We start from the raw sequence: 13,152 nt of genomic DNA, 5'->3' as shown, positions 1-13,152 counted from the left end.
TCAGTGGTAAGGAAGGCAAATGCAATGTTAGCATTTATTTCGACAAGACTAGAATACAAAAGCAAGGATGTAATGCTGAGGCTTTGTAAGCCATTGGTCAGACCGCATTTTGTAAGCCATTGGTCAGACCACCCCTCGTAAGCCATTGGTCAGACTGCACTTAGAGCATTGTGAGCAGATTTGGGCCCCTTATCTAAGAAAAGTTGTGCTGGCATTGGAGAAGGTCCAGAGGAGGGTCACAAAAATTATTCCAGAAATTAAAGGGTTAATGTATGAGGAGAGTTTGAAGGCTCTGGATCTGCACTCCCTGGAATTTAGAAGAATGAGGTTGGATCTTATTGAAACCTATCAAATATTGAAAGGCCCTGATGACTGGATGTGGAGAGGAAGTTGCCAAGAGTGGGGGAGTCTAGGACCAGAGACAACAACCTCAGACCAAGGGACATTCATTTAGAACAGAGATGGGTAAGAATTTCTTTAGTCACAGAGTGGTGAGTCTGTGGAATTCATTGACACAGATGGGTATGGAGGCCAAGCCATTGGGTATATTTAAAGCAGAAGTTGATAGGTTCTTGATTAGTCAGAGCGTCAAGGATTACGGGAGAAGGCAGGAGAATGGGGTTGAGAGGAATAATAAATCAGCCATAATGGAATGGTGGAACAGGCTTAATGGGCCGGATGGCCTAATTCTGCTCTTATGAATGGATCTGGGATATTCTGTGAAACAATAGTCCCCATGTCCTGGCATTGTGTTTGAAAATGGTTTATCATTTGAATACAGAACTGTTGGAGTTACTGTGTTAAATCTCTCTAGGGACCTCAAGGTGATACTGGACTGGAAGGTCCCCAGGGTCCAAGTGGTCCCAGGGTAAGTGAACGATATCCTACATCATGTTGTGGCTGCACCAAGTCCTTTCTCACTTCTGGCATTGATTCATCTTTCAGGATCTGGCTGTTGCCAGCATTTAAGCCTAGTCTAGCTTAATCACAAGGCAATTTACAATGACCAATTAACCTACTAACCAGTACGTCTTTGGAGGGAAGCGGAACATGTGGAGAAAACCCATGATCTCACGGGAAGAATGCTCCAGCTTTCTTACTGAGGACACTGGAATTGAACTCCAATCTGTATGTGTGTCGCGCTAACCTCTACACTGCCGTGGCGCCCTAAGTTTGTACTGTCAGACCTACACAGGCAGGCTCCTCATAGTCTCCACCCAGCTAATGGGAATCACCTGCCACTTGTTTCCAACCCATCACCTGCAGCCTATTTAAACCCAGCTCCCATCCATAGTCCCTTGTTCACCCATTGAACCAGGCAGCCTCAACAAGTTGCTTCAGTTACCTTGTCGTATTTGTTCTCTCTTGTTTTGTGGCTTGTTATTTTGTAGTTTATAATTAAAATTATCACTCAGTGCTAAATCGCCTTCACTGCTCTGTGTTAGGGCCAAGCCTCCCCTCGTCTCCTGACATGTACCTGTCCTTCCCAGCACCACTTTGCCCGTTCCCGACTGCCCTTACAAAGGTTGGAGGGGGTGGGCGAGCTGCCTAATTCCCTACATTCCTTCTGGTGAAGTTGCTCCCATTGTACTGCTGGGGTGGGAGTGCTGTGCTCCGGTTTCCAGCACGGCCTGTAGACATGATCGTGTGTTTCAGAGACAGGGTGATCCCAATTGAGGCGAAGCTCCTTCCCCTATGCTTCAGGCAAGTGCCCAGAACTGCAGCAAGAGTGGACCCTCTCTCGGCCATAACTTAGAAACGCCCAATGGCCACCATTGGGTTGGGGCAGGGGACACTCCGCTTGGTTCTTTGTCCCTGTCCCCAATGGGGAGAGCTTAGCTGAGCAGAGGGCTAGTCAGAGAGGGCACAGGTTTCTGCGAAATGACCCTGGCCAACTCCAATGCAACACACCCACTCAAGTGCAATGTCAACCTGCCAATTGTTAACATTCTCTGCATCCACTCAGGGTGAAGATGGTTTAACCGGACTTCCTGGACCTCCCGGACCTCCTGGTCCTCCGGTAGGTGTGACTCTCCTTCAGTATGGTGTGGTTGAAACATTTGAGTCGAGGAGGAGGGTGGAGGGCACCATGAGAAAGGTTTCAGGAGCCACTCACGTCCACCTTCCATGTTGAACTTAGCAAGCACCCCTGTGACAGCGATTATCAGACAGAATTGGGCACAGAACCATGGGAGGAAGTTGTTGGGTGTGGGGGGCAGGTGATGGGGTGCTCAGACAGAGAGTGAGGCTTCGAAGGAGGGAAAGGTGATAGATGGGAGAAGAGAGGGGAAGGAGGGGAATGGGGAGAGGGAGGAGAGAGAGTGTGTGTGTCTGTGTGTGTGTGTAAGGAGTGAGAGCAAGGAGAGAGAAAAAGAGACTGTGTGAAAGGAGAGAGAGAAGACAAGAAAGAGAGAGAGAGAGGGATGGAGAAGAGAGAAATGGAGATGTTTAGGACTCCAGAACTGAAAGGTGCTGCAGCTGAAGGTTTGGCCTGGTGATGAAGGTTCTGGGGTGGATTAGCTCAGAGGTCTGCAGAAGGTCAGAACTGGAGGAGAGTGGTCATCTTGGAGGGTTGTTTGGAGGTTACAGAGGTGTTGGGGGGGAGGTAGAACAGGGGCTTCACTTTAATGGGAGCCAGGTTGTTTCAGTGAGCGGGGCTGCTGGTGGACAACACTTAGCTGGAGACAGACAGCTGAGTTGTGGAGTGTATGAGGAAGCATTTGGGAGAATGTGGACCCCTGATAAGAAGGGGCATTGAGAGAAAACACAGCAGTTGTTGGACACAGTCAGATGGTCATCAGAGCTCCAGCATTCCAGCCTCAGGATGTCACTGAGTTGTTCACCAGAGGAGTCTCTGAGCCCTGCTACCTTCAACAGTTCAGTGTGGTAGAACAGAGAGATCTGGGAGTACTGTTCTAATCAATTATTCCTTGAAAGTGGCATCACAGGTAGATAAAGAGAGCTTTTGGCGCATTGGCCTTCATAAATCAATGTAATGAGTACAGGAGATGGGAAAAGGTTGAAGAGGTTAGGAGTTTTTCTCTAGAGTGTAGGAGAATGAGGGGAGAATCGATAGAGGTATACAAAATTATGAGGGTATGGATAGGATAAATGCAAGCAGGCTTTTTCCACTGAGGTTGGGTGAATCTAGAACTAGAAGTCATAGGTCAAGGGTGAAGGGTGAAATATTTAAGGGGGAACCTGCAGAGGAACAACTTCACTCAGGAGGTGCTGTGAGTGTGGAACTGTTTGCCAGTGCAAGTGGTGGATGTGGATTTGATTGCAATATTTAAGAGAAAGTTGAAGGTATGTAGCCCCCTGGTAAGCCTCAGGTTCGCTCAACTCACTTTCATGTAGAGGGAGCAGCCTTCGGCCCCGCCAAACTGGGTAATCAAGTTTGTGTGGATGCTGTGTGATGTACCCCACCATGCCAAATAACAATGCATCATATGCGATTAGATTATTACACCTTATAGATATTACTGGAACTATGTAATTAATAGAGATAAAATGTAAAAGGAAAATAAAAGGCACCAAACTTATCAAAGTTCAACCACTTCGTGCACAACAGTTGGAGCTCAATTAACAGAGTCTTCTTTCGACCATTCGATCTCCTCTTGACTGCCTGGACCCACTGCCTGGGACCAACCACGGTGGTCGACCAGACACTCCACACGAGTCTGTTTTTGTCTCCTCTCCTCGCCGAAGACCCTGGGTCTCGGACTCCTGCTTGGGGTCCATCCCGTACCCCAGCTTACAGCATCGCGTCTGCTCTCTCTGCCGCCATCCGCCTTCTGCCTCAAAGCCTGCGAAAAACACAGTAGCTTATAGACACACATGAAAGAATAACATCTATCCCAATTAGTTTGTTCTCTCTCTTATCAATAATATAACCCAAACAAGCTGCAAAAAAGAAGCATTTTCTCAGCAGTTAACATAACAAAGAAGCCATTTTATTCTAACATAACAAAAAAGCCATTTTCATTAGCCTTAGCAGTAACATAAAAGAAGAAACCCCGTACAGGTACATGGATGGAGAGCTATGGTCCCGGTACAGGTCGATGGGACTAGGCAGGATAAGGTTTGACATGGACTAGATGGAGTGAAGGGCTTGTTCCTGTCCTGTAGCAGTCTGTAGCCTTCCTGTTGTCATAAGGTCAGAAGTAGGAACCTTCTCGGTTGGGGATCACAGTGAATGGCCACTGTCTCTTCCCCGGGGTAGGGAAGTCTAAATCTAGGGGTGCAGGTTTAAGGCGAGAGGGGAAAGTTTTAACACAACTTTTCCACACAGAGGTTGGTGGGTCTGTGGAACGAGCTGCCAGAGGAAGTGGTAGAGGTAGGGACATTAACAGCATTTGGACAGTTCTGTAAATTGGTTTGTTATTGTCAAGTGTACTAAAGATCACACCATCTATACAGACCATCTCTACGTGCTGTCCATACAGATAATTTCATTAGATCAGAACGTCGAGGTCCAGAAGTAAAATCAAAGTGTGATAGTTATGGAGAAACGGCAGTACAGGGAGACAGTAGGTACGAGGTGACAACCAGGAAGAAGTGTGAGGTCAAAACATTCAGAGTCTGATAGCAGTGGGACAGAAGCTGTCCTGGAGCCTGCTGGTACGTGCTTTCAGGCTTTTGTATCTTCTGCCTGATGGAGCAGGGGAGAAGGGAGACCGTCCAGGGTGTGAGAGGTCTTTGTCCACACATCTCACTGCCAGAGTAATCAGGGTCCACGGAGGGGAGGCCGGTCACCGTAGTGTCCTCAGGAGGAATAAAATGCGGGATAGGAGCTGTAATAAAACTATTGAACGGTTGCTTTGTACAATAAGATCTGTGGATGGAGAAGGTTTAGAGCAGTGGTTCCCAACCTGCTTAATGGTATCGGTCATGGCATAAAAAGGTCGGGAACCCTTGGTTTAGAGGGATGTGCGTTAGACGAAGGCGTGGAACTAACTCAGCGGGCACTTGGTCAGCGGGAATGAGTTGGGCTGGAGCCTGCTTCTGCCTGGTTTGGGCTGAAGTGGGGGAGGCCAGTCAGGAGCCAGCAGCAGCTTGGATGAGGGTGAATGGGAAGGCGTGGGAAGTAATTCACCCCGTGAGTTGGTGGCCCTGTCTGACGTTGGCTTCAGTTCATTTTGCTGCGGATGCCTGGTGCCAAGATTCAAACCCAGAGTCCGAGCCTCAGCTACGTTGCACACAGTCAAAGTCAATTTATTTATCAAAGTATCTATACCTTACCATATATAACCCTGAGCTTCGTTGTCACAGGAAAATAAAGAAATACAATAGAATGTCCCAAAACACATCAGACTGACAAACAACCAAAGTGTAAAAGAAGAGACAATAGGTACATCGATACAAAAAAACCCTTATAATAAATAAATAAACAAGCAATACTGAGGACATGAGTTGAAAGTGAGTCCATAGGTTGTGGAATCAGTTCAGAGTTGATGTGAGTGAAGTTATCCACGCTGGTTTAGGAGTCTGATGGTTGTAGGGTCATAACTGTTCCTGAACTTGGCAGGGTGGGACCTGAGGCTCCTGTTCCTCCTGCCTGATGGTAGCAGCAAGAAGAGACCATGACCTGGGTTGTGAGGGTCCTTGATGATGGATGCTGCTTTCTTGGGGCAGTAATTCATGTAAAAGTGTTCACTGGTGGGGAGGGGCTTACCTGTGATGGACTAGGCTGTGTTCTTCTCTTCTGGGAGGGATGAGGAATAGTTGGAAAATTAATCTTTTGTAATTCAGCCAGAACTTGTCTGCTAACCATTCAACGTTTACCTCCTAGGGTGAACCTGGACTTTACACAGGAGAGAGAATTGAAGACTTTACTGTGAGTTTTCCCATCCGTTCGTTGTCTGTGTATGTGCTCGTGTAAACACCTCCTGTAGCTACGTGAACAAAACTGAGCCAAGAATCTGAGACCAAGGACTGGAGGAGTGCAGGCAGCCTGTCCTGGTGTTGGAGGCCTGTGTGTGTGTGTGAGAGAGAGAGAGAAAGGGGCTTGTTTTACTGTTGTTGTTGTTCTTTGTGGAACATGCCATGTTGACTACACTTGTGGGCCATCCCCAGCGCATCCTTGGGTTGTGAGATTAAAAGGAGGTTGACTTTACTTGTTACATTTCTATCAGAAAATACAGTGAAATGTGTGACTTGCATTGGGGATGTGCTGGGGCAGCCCACAAGTGTCACCACACCTCCAGCACTAACATAGCATGCCCACAACTCACTAACCTTTACTCATATGTCTATGGAATGTGGAAGGTGCCAGAGAGCCCAGAGTAAGCCCATATTGCCACAGCGAGAACATATAAATTCCTTACAGAGAGTGGTGGAATGGAACCTATGTCACAGTAGTTCCAACTACCCACGTCTCTTTGTGCAAAAACTCTACCTCTGATATTCCCCCCCCCCCTCCCCGCCATACTCCATACTTTCCTTTCATCATATTAGCCATTTCCACCCTGGAGAAAGTCTCCGGCTGTCCTCTCAATCTATGCCTCTTATCACCTTGTACACACTTATCAAGTCACCTCTCATCCTCCTTTGCTTCAAAGAGAAAAGTCCTAGCTCGCTCAATGTTTCCTCATAAGCCAGTCGCTCCAATCCAGTCAGTATCCTGGTAAATCTCCTCTGCGCCCTCTCTATAGCTTCCATATCCTTCCTATAATGAGGTGACAAGAATTGAGCACAATATTCCAAGTGTGGTTGAACCAGAGTTTTATAGAGCTGCAACATTACCTTTTGGCTCTTGAAGTCAACCCCCAGACTAATGAAGACAAACACACCACATGCCTTCCAAACCACCCCATCAACTTGTGTGGCAACCTTGAGAGATCTATGCACATGAACCCCAAGATCCATCTATTTCTCTACACTGCCTAAAATCATGACATTAACCTTGTTCTCCACCTTGAAGTTTGATTTTCCAAAGTGAATCACTTCACACTTTCCCGGAATCGGCAAAATAATTAAACAACACTCCAAAAGAAAATTCTCTAGGTTTTCCCGAGAATTGCTAGCTGCCTTCAAATTCAACCTTCCAAAGTAAATCAATTCACACTTTTCCTGGTTGAAATGCTGAAATGCTCTCTAGTCCAGGCAACTTCCTGGTAAATCTCCTCTGCATCCTCTCTAAAACTTTTATATCCTTTCTATAACGAGACAACCAGAAGTGAGCACAATACTCTAAGTGTGAAACAAATAGAGTACAAGTGTAGGTAAGTACAGTACAACAACTTTTATCAGTACTCAAGTAAAATAGGCAACATACCATCCACCACACCTAGTGTGCCGATTTGTTCTCCGTTTAATCTAATCGTGGATTCACCTATTCCATCTCCAATCTAACTCAGTGCGGACACGTGGCTCCAGTTATGCAGGGTTCCCCAATCCCAGGGTTGACTATAAAACCGTAAGACATAGGACCATAAAACAGAGGAGTAGAATTAGGCTGTTCAGCTCATTGAGTCTTGTCTGCCATTCCTTCATAGCTGTTTTATTATCCCACTGAACTCCTTTCTCCTGATTCTCCTCGTAACCTTATTAATCAACAACCTATCAATGTCTGCTTTAAATATACCCAATGACTTGGCCTCCACAGCCATCTGTGATAACGAATTCCATAGATTCACCACCCTCTGGCTAAAGAAATTCCTCCTCACCTCTGTTCTAAAGGGATGTCTTGTATTCTGCGGCTGTGTCCTCTCGTCCTAGATTCCCCCACTATAGGAAATATCCTTTCTACATCCACTGTACCTACATAGAAAACCTACAGCACAATACAGACCCTTCGGCCCACAAAGTTGTGCCGAATATGTCCCTACCTTAGAAATTACTAGGGTTATCCATAGCCCTCTATTTTTCTAAGCTCCATGTACCTATCCAAAAGTCTCTTAAAAGACCCTATCGTATCCACCTCCACCACCATAACTGGCAGCCCATTCCATGCATTCACCACTCTCTGCATAAAAAACTTACCCCTGACATTTCCTCTGTACCTACTCCCAAGCACTTTAAACCTGTGCCCTCTTGTGGCAGCCATTTTAGCCCTGGGAAAAAGCCTCTGACTATCCACATGATCAATGCCTCTCATCATCTTATACACCTCTTTCAGGTCACCTCTCATCCTCTGTCGCTCCAAGGAGAAAAGGCCGAGTTCACTCAACCTGTTTTCATAAGGCATGCTCCCCAATCCAGGCAACATCCTTGTAAATCTCCTCTGCACCCTTTCTAAGGTTTCCACGTCCTTCCTGTAGTGAAGTGACCAGAACTGAGCACAGTACTCCAAGTGGGGTCTGACCAGGGTCCTATATAGCTGCAACATTACCTCCTGGCTCCTTAATTCAATCTCACGATTGATGAAGGCCAATATACCGTACGCCTTCTTAACCACAGAGTCAACCCTCACAGCTGCTTTGAGTGTCCTATGGACTTGGACCCTAAGATCCCTCTGATTCTCCACACCGCCAAGAGTCTAACCATTAATACTACATTCTGCCATCATATTTGACCTACCAAAATGAACCACCTCACACTTATTTGGGTTGAACTCCATCTGCCACTTCTCAGCCCAGTTTTACATCCTATCGCTGTCCCGCTGTAACCTCTGACAGCCCTCCACACTATCCACAACACCCCCAACCTTTGTGTCATCAGTAAATAGAAAAACATAGAAAATAGGTGCAGGAGTAGGCCATTCGGCCCTTCGAGCCTGCACCACCATTCAGTACGATCATGGCTGATCATCCAACTCAGAACCCTGTACCTGCCTTTTCTCCATACCCTCTGATCCCTTTAGCCATAAGGGCCATATCTAACTCCCTCTTAAACATAGCCAATGAACTGGCCTCAACTGTTTCCTGTGGCAGAGAATTCCACAGATTCACCACTCTCTGTGTGAAGAAGTTTTTCCTCATCTCGGTCCTAAAAGGCTTCCCCTTTATCCTCAAACTATGACCCCTCGTTCTGGACTTCCCCAACATCAGGAACAATCTTCCTGCATCTGGCCTGTCCAATCCCTTTAGAATTTTATATGTTTCAATCATATGCCCCCTCAATCTTCTAAATTCCAGAGAGTATAAGCCTAGTCGATCCAGTCTTTCATCATATGAAAGTCCTGCTATCACAGGAATTAATCTGGTGAACTTTCTTTGTACCTCCTCTACGGCAAGAATGTCTTTTCTCAGATTAGGGGACCAAAACTGCACACCATACTCCAGGTGTGGTCTCACCAAGGCCTTGTACAACTGCAGTAGTACCTCCCTGCTCCTGTACTCGAATCCTCTTGCTATGAATGCCAGCATACCATTCGCCTTTTTCACCGCCTGCTGTACCTGCATGCCTACTTTCAATGACTGGTGTACAATGACACCCAAGTCTCATTGCACCTCCCCTCTTCCTAATCGGCCACCATTCAGATAATAATCTGTTTTCCTGTTCTTGCCACCAAAGTGGATAACCTCACATGTATCCACATTAAATTGCGTCTGCCATGTATTTGCCCACTCAGCTAACCTATCTAAGTCACCCTGCATCCTCTAAGCATCCTCCTCACAGCTAACACTGCCGCCCAGCTTCGTGTTATCTGCAAACTTGGAGATGCTGCATTTAATTCCCTCGTCTAAGTCATTAATATATATATATTGTAAACAACTGGGGTCCCAGCACTGAGCCTTGCGGTACCCCACTAGTCACTGCCTGCCATTCTGAAAAGGTCCCGTTTATTCCCACTCTTTGCCTCCTGTCTGCCAACCAATTCTCTATCCACATCAATACCATACCCCCAATACCTTAAGTTTGCATACTAATCTCCTGTGTGGGACCTTGTCAAAAGTCTTTTGAAAATCCAAATATACCACATCTACATAAACTTACTAACCCATCCCTCCACTTCCTCATCCAGGTCATTTATAAAAATCATGAAGAGTAAGGGTCCCAGAACAGATCCCTGAGGCACACCACTGGTCACCGACCTTCATGTAGAATATGACCCGTCTACAACCACTCTTTGCCTTCTGTAGACAAGCCAATTTTGGATCTACAAAGCAATGTCCCCTTGTGGTATCTAAGTGGGCTTACCGCAGAAACCCTGAGAGCCACTGACAGGAGCAAGGCTTCACTGTAGAGTCATACAGCACTTCCAATTCACCCCATCCATGCAGTATCAATGTTATACTCCTCCTACCCTCACCCATGGCATTTCCACCACGCTCCAAGTCTTCCTAAAGCTCTACCATCTGCCTGTACACTGGGGGCAGTTTACAGTGACCAATCAACATAGGTTTTTGGGATGTGTAAGGAAACCAGAGCACCTGGAGGATGTCAATTGATTGCTGTGGATATTGATTGACAATAATTGTTGATCACTGTTATTGATTGACAATGGAGTGGATGTTACATTGGGCAACTGGTATTGATGGATTGCTGATATTGATCGACAACAGATACTAATTAATATTGATTGATATTGATTGACTACAGATACTAATGGATAATATTGATTAATGATATTGATTAATTGTTACTTGAGATCAGTAAATTTTTGATGGGAATTGGTAGTTGATTTCCGAAATTAATTGAATAACTCTCAGTGAGTGACTGTGATTGGTATTGAAGCTTTCTGATACCTTCCCTCTATCCAACTCTCCACAGTGCCCAGCAGTGTGCCCACCCGGCCCACCTGGTCTTCCTGGGATGCCCGGATTCAAGGTGAGGGATTACTCTCGATCTATTGGAATTCACCTGTTACCTCTCTTCCCCTGGAGCTAAATGCCACCTGAACAAGGTGATGGTGACTGGCCGGTCACTGAGAGATGAATGTATGACATTACTGAAGAAGCTCGAGAGACCTGTTTGTCAAAGTCAAGTTTATTGTATGTGCACAAGTGCATCCGTCACACTTCAGGCCAGCCCACTCAGGGACTTGTGCTGGTTCTACTTTGTGACTGTATGTGCTGTGTGTCTGTGTGACTTCATCTACTCTGTTTTGCACCTTGGTCCGGGAGGAACATTCTTTCATTTAGCTGTATACAGGTGTATTGTTGAATGACAATAAAAGTGAACGTGAACATTTATTGAAAGGTGCAATGAAGGACTTATTTGCAGCAACACCACAGGCACAGGGTATCAGATAAGCAGCATTCACAAACAGAAAATAAACACACTTTTTTTTTACAAGGAAGAGCACAATTAAAACAAAAAACAAAGCCCACTTTAGTGCAAAGTGATCACAGTGTTGCTAAACTGTATAGTGAACGGAGTTGTGTAATGTGGTTGAAGAACTGCATGGCTGAAGGGAGGTAGCTGCTCTTGGTCCTGGTGGTGTGGAACCTCAGGCTCCTGCCCGATGGGAGCTGTGAGAAGATGGTGTGACCCAGATTGTGGGGATTCTTGATGGAAGTTGTGGCTCATGTAGATGCTTTCATTGGTTTGGGCGAGGGAGGGAAGGAATCTGTGCCTGGGATCAACTGAGCAGTTTCATTATTCTCTCCGCCTCATGTTCCTGTCTGTTGGAACTGCTGAACGAGGTCATGAGGCAACTAGTCAGGGGATGCTGTGGGTGCAAATGTCTGAGTGTAATTGCCTGTTGGTGTAAATGCCTGTATGTACATGCATAAGTGTTTGTGCAAATGTAAACAATTGTAGGTAAACATTATTGTGTGTAACCACTGTCTGTGTAAAACCCTGTTGTGTGTGTGTGTAAACCACTGCTATACGTGTTTAAACATTACTCAGTGTGAGTGTGTGTGTGTGTGTGTGTGTGTGTGTAATAAATTTATCCAAGGCTTTATGAGAGGAGTGACCCTTGCAGAAGCAGCGATGGAAAGCTGCGAGAGAAATGGAGCTGGAATTTCAGTCACTGACACCAGTCCTCCCGGCTGAGAATCAGAACTGAGAGCACGGTTTAGATCAGTAACGTCTGCAGCCGGTCCCTCCCTCAGTGACATCGCTGCTGGTCTCCGAGTGAGATCCGTAAAGCCAGCTGTTCTCTGTGACACTAGTGTTCAGTTTTGACCCATTCTGCTGGATGTTTGTTCTGTGGTCCCCAATGCACAGTGTTTCAGCTGAGGAAGGCCCTGTTCGTGGGTCGAGTCTGTTGTTAACACTACCAGTGTGCCAGAGTCAATAATAGTTTCTCCCTTCACTTCCAGGGACACACAGGCCACAAGGGGGATCGTGGAGAACCCGGGAAGGTCGGAGCAAAGGTAAATCCCCGGAGGTTTGTACCAGAGGGAGTGGAATTTTTGTGTAGAACATAGACCAGTACAACACAGGAACAGGCCCTTCAGCCCTCAATGTTGTGCCAAACCAGTCATATTACCATTTAAATAGGCAATTAAACATCCCTCCTGCCTACACAATGTCCATATCCTTCCATTTCCCTCCCATTCATGTGCCCATCTAAACATCTCTTGAAAGTCTCTAGTGTTTCTGCCCCTACCACTTCCCCAGGCACCCACCATTCTGTGTGGGGGGAAGAAAACTTGCCTCTCACATCTCCTTTGAAATACCGCCCCCCCCCCCACCTTAAATGCATGCCCTCCATGTCCTTTTCAACCATGGGAAAAGGATACTGTCTCTCTACTCCATCTACTGTATGCCTCTCATGATCTTATAAACCTCTATCAGATCTCCCCTCCACCACCGCCACTCCAGAGAAAACAACCCAAGTTCGTCCAAACTCTCCTTGGATGTGATTTTGCACATTTTTATCTGTACTTTAACCTCTAACTTTATATTTTATATCATTAAAAAAAAATAAGAACTATATTTCTTGCCTCCCAACCCTTGGAGCTGAGATGAAATCGAGGGCTATGTGGTAGGGTAATTCTTGGCAGTTTCTAGAGTAGGTTCCATGGTCGGCAGAACATTGTGGGCTGAAGGGCCTGTAATGTGCTGTAGATTTCTATGTTCTATATAGTTCTTTATCATTTATAATTGAATGTTTCTGTTTTTTTTCTTGCAGTAAATTCTGAATACATATAACTGTATATGGTGAACAAAGTTGACGCTTGATCCCTAAGAGTGAGGAGACCCAGGCAGATGAGCAATCTCCTCTTGCTTGTTACTGAGATCAGGCACTGCCCATCCCAAATTTCCCTTACCATCAGTGCCTCACTGGGCTAATTCAGAGTTAATCAGAGAGGT

General features: G+C 46.0%; 1 long non-coding RNA gene across 1 annotated transcript; it reads left to right on the top strand.

Moving 5' to 3' along the window:
* Positions 1–1,977: 1,977 nt before the first annotated feature.
* Positions 1,978–10,714, top strand: LOC140188325 (uncharacterized). The gene is made up of 3 exons (XR_011883274.1): positions 1,978–2,020; positions 5,792–5,836; positions 10,657–10,714. It is a non-coding gene; the product is annotated as an uncharacterized lncRNA (long non-coding RNA).
* Positions 10,715–13,152: the final 2,438 nt, after the last annotated feature.

This window comes from Mobula birostris, chromosome 2, assembly GCF_030028105.1.
Source record: "Mobula birostris isolate sMobBir1 chromosome 2, sMobBir1.hap1, whole genome shotgun sequence".
NCBI lineage: Eukaryota > Metazoa > Chordata > Chondrichthyes > Myliobatiformes > Myliobatidae > Mobula > Mobula birostris.
The sequence above is the reverse complement of the archived record's forward strand: the minus strand, read 5'-3'. Positions and strand labels throughout refer to the sequence as shown.